The sequence below is a fragment of the Tupaia chinensis genome, unplaced genomic scaffold (assembly GCF_000334495.1).
Source record: "Tupaia chinensis unplaced genomic scaffold, TupChi_1.0 Scaffold000674_2, whole genome shotgun sequence".
In the NCBI taxonomy this organism is placed as follows: domain Eukaryota; kingdom Metazoa; phylum Chordata; class Mammalia; order Scandentia; family Tupaiidae; genus Tupaia; species Tupaia belangeri.
In genome coordinates, this window is record NW_006160198.1 from 1,284,057 (window position 1) to 1,288,094 (window position 4,038).

The 4,038-nt window shown below is 36.6% G+C and overlaps 1 pseudogene; it reads right to left on the reverse strand.

Annotated features, from left to right (window-relative positions):
* Positions 1–2,983: 2,983 nt before the first annotated feature.
* LOC102478516 (proline-rich nuclear receptor coactivator 2-like) lies at positions 2,984–3,504 on the reverse strand (annotated as a pseudogene).
* Positions 3,505–4,038: the final 534 nt, after the last annotated feature.

Genomic DNA, 4,038 nt, shown 5'->3' on the forward strand with positions numbered 1-4,038 from the left:
AACCTAGATGAATTAGGTAAGACTCAAATATTTTGTTGTATAAGGTAAAGAATTCCCATCTATGTGTAGATAAGAAAGTAGCTTCATCTAAATCGGTGGGTCTCTCATTTCCCTACCCTGGGCTTGGATGGATACTCGGTATCATCATTGCCTCAGTCACCTTCCTTTTTGCATTGTCTCCTGGCTGTTGACTATTCCTCCTTCTGATTAGGCTTTCTTTTTTTTTTTTCTCTCTATTCTTTTTATTTTTAAAATAAAAATAAAAATGGCCATGCCACAATCCCTTCTCCTTCAGTTTCCTCTTGGGATTTTGGTCAGGCATGCACATGTGCCTGGCATGTGTTTTAAGCCGCCGGGTCTGGGATGCGAACCACTGTTGACCATATGGGAGCCCAGCAATGCAACCACTACACCATCTGCTAGTTCCCCTGATTAGGCTTTCTATAGCAATATTAAACTCAAAGTAATTTTAACACACTTTATTCTTGGGAGACATGTGGTCTCTTTAAAGAAATGTTCTCATATTATGTATTAAGTGTTGACAAAGTTTTACTCGCATAAGACACTGACTGCCTTTTATTCAAATATTTGAGGTGCAATTCACTATAACAAAATTCTATAATAATGTAAACAAGAAATATTATTCTCACAATGAAGAGAATCAAATATGTTCAACATTAAAATTTAAGCCCATAGGAAAATGTACCACAATAGTTCATTATCCCTATATATACTTTTTCAATAATTATTTAATTAAGTATTTCTACATAACTACATAAATTTTTAACATTATAAGAGATATCAAGGGACCAGCAGTTAGCATAATGGCTATGTCGTTGAACTCTCATGCAGCCAACCGCGGTTCAAGTCTCAGACCCAGTGGCTTAAACTCACACCGGGTATGAGTGCATGTGTGCCCAAAATCCCTAAGGCTCTCCTTGTAATTTTAACAAACTTTATTCTTGGGAGGAGGAGAATGGATTACAGCATAGCCATCTCCCCTGGGGTATGATTTCTCACTATCTATCTCTCTCTCTCTCTGGTGAGCTCATGCACCCTATAGCAAAAACCTCTCAATAAAAAGAGATATCAATAGTTCATTAAATCAAAAGATTCTGCCTCAGTAAAAATTAATACCTAAACTCTCAGAAATAATTTTTCTATTCTATTTTTAGACAAATAGAGAATTTTTCCTTGGTAACACTACTTTGTGTTTACTTTAAAAATAAAAATAAATTTGTTTCTAAATAATTCTCAATATTACTATAGTTTAAGCCATTTCCTTTTATTCTTATCACTAAATAAAATACATTGCACTGTTATTTATGGGTAAACAAAAATTATTACATTGCTAGAAAGATAAACATTGCTTGCCAGGTGGCTTAATGTATTGGCATGACTTTAAAAATAGAAGACATTTTTGTTGGGGGGATGTATATATAGAGAAAAACAGTGAAATGAGGAAAGGTTCTGATTAGGGTTTTTTTGGGGGGGGGAAAGGAAAAGAAAAAATTTATTTTAAAATATCATGCTTCAAATTCATATTACGTACACTAAGTACTATATAACAGCCTTCAAGATATTAATATTTGGCTTGGGGAGTATTTATCTGGAGAAATACAGTGTAGTTATTCTGCTTATAAACATAAAAAGGTGCCAAATTAGAAAACAGCATTAACAATCTTAAATTTTAAACTGACCCACAGTTTTTTCTTTTGCTATTTATTGGAGTGAACTGTAGCATTTACCCTTAAGGTTGGTAAAACATGTTATCAAAAGTATTATGCAAGAAATTACGTCTTTTGTGTAAATGGTCCCCTGGGTTGCATTTACTTACTCCCAACAAAACCCACTGGCACTGTACATAGCCGTAATTGTATCACAGGTTACAAGAACTGGTGAACACCAAAATGAATCTAAGGTTGGAGGGACCCTTCAATAGTTAATCTTTGGGCTTAAGGAAGACAGTCCCACAAGGCGTTTTACATCTCTTTAAAAAAGGAAGTTTTTTAGCAGCTTAAACCTTTTGTTATAATATGAAATTTAGTACACTTGGGATTTACCTTGAGAAACAGTTACAACCAGATCAATTACAACATAGATACACTGGCACTTTAGCACAAGGGCAAACTTTAAAAACAAACTGTCTTAGACCTTTAAAATTAGGCCATAGTAGAAAAAACAGTTCATGGTCTTACATTCAGCAAGTTCATACTAAAATACTCTTATTTGTGTACGGTAAAGGCCAAGAAAACTTTACATATACTGTAAGTTTATTACATGTTATTTACATGGCTCTTTTTTCCCTAGGTACTTATACAACTTTCCACCTTAAACAAGTTTTGCAGAGATGACAGTGAAGCCAGATCGCTGTCAAACTACCTTGTGCAGTGCTGTGATACAAACATTATTTCAGAAGCTACTGAGTGACTGCCTACCAAACACTATAAAACAGGATTTTGGTGCAATTACTGGCAAACAGGGGCCACTGGGATATACTTGCTTCATTCTAAAGTCCCAAGTGCCATTTCCACATTCTCCATTGTAGAGTTTACTAGAAAGATTATTCATTAAAAAATTCACATTTTCTTTTGGTAGTGCATCATACTGTTAGCTATTCAATTATTCTCAATCCTTAGCTAGATGCTTATCTGATTCACTAATTTTCAACCAGTAAATTTGATCCATGAGTGATCACCTTAAATTACTACTTTTTCACAAGGAATGGAAAAAGCTGATTCTTGTACCATTCCCCAAATCTAAACTAAAGCGGATTCACTTAAAAACTAATTGAGAACACTTACTATCAAGTACAATTAGGTTATTTTAAGTTGCACTGATATTACCATTATATCACAGTGCACAAGACACATGAGATAAAAATAAAATGTTTACATTAATGAGTAGTTTTATACAGATAAATCTGTTTCAGGTCAATTGACAACTCTCAGTAAATGTAAGTTTAAACATCAGGACTCAATCTTCATACCTGTACTTTAAGTATGGTTTTAAGTTGAAATGTCATTATTTCCTTATCTGAAGGATTGAAGGAAACAGGAACCTAGTGTCTTGGTGGTTTGGGAAGAACGCTTGGTGATGGTGGCTCACTGAATTTGGTCCCCGCGTAGTTCTGATTAGCTTGAGATTTAAAAAGTAAATTGGGACTGGATAAGCCAGAGTTCCAGTTTTGATTAGTTGGCAAGTTTTTGTTCTTCACCCCCATCTCGCATGGCCTGCCATGCAGCTGCAGATGAATTGTAACTATGTCCTCTTTCTTTTTTCTTATGAACAATCTTCATCTGGGAATTCTAATCCTTGGTCTTCTGTCTATTAAGCTGTTGTTGGTTCTTACTAACATTTCTAGACTGAGAAGGTGGAATGTTATACCTCTCTCCACCACCCATCTTCAGCTTCTTTGTCACCTTTCAGTCTGCTTTTCAGATTGCAGGATTTCCACCACCTGTCCTCTTCTGGCTGCCAAGCCCAAGGAAACAGGAGCTGCTTTCTGACGGATCCCTTCCTTTGTCTCAATGCATACGTACGTCTTCTTGGGCCGATCTGCTGAGTTCAGCCTAGGAGCTGAGGCCAACATCGGAGTCTCCTCAGCACACAAGTTTGAGAGAAGTCCTGTAGTCTTCAAGCTCCTAACTACCGCGGCGGTTCCCTCTCGACGTCGAAGTCTTCCCTCCCTCTCCAGGGAGAGACGAGGCAGCGGTCGAACACAGCCCACAAGCACCGACCAGCTAGCTACCATCCACCCCGGCGTCTCCAACTCCACCTCCTCCTCTGCCTCTACTCTCTGGTTATGTTTTAAACTGTTACAATTCACTTCATTAAGTTGATTAAAATGAAAGACACGTGCTGAGTTGACTCATGGGATCACTCCAACTTATAAATCCAAGACATTATTTTAGCATTACATTTATTCATTCTAATGTCTAAAATAATACTGTTTATTACAGAAAATATGGGAAATTAGGACAGCACACAGGAAAAAAAGCAACTGACGTAAGTTATAATGCATTGAGAAAGCCATTG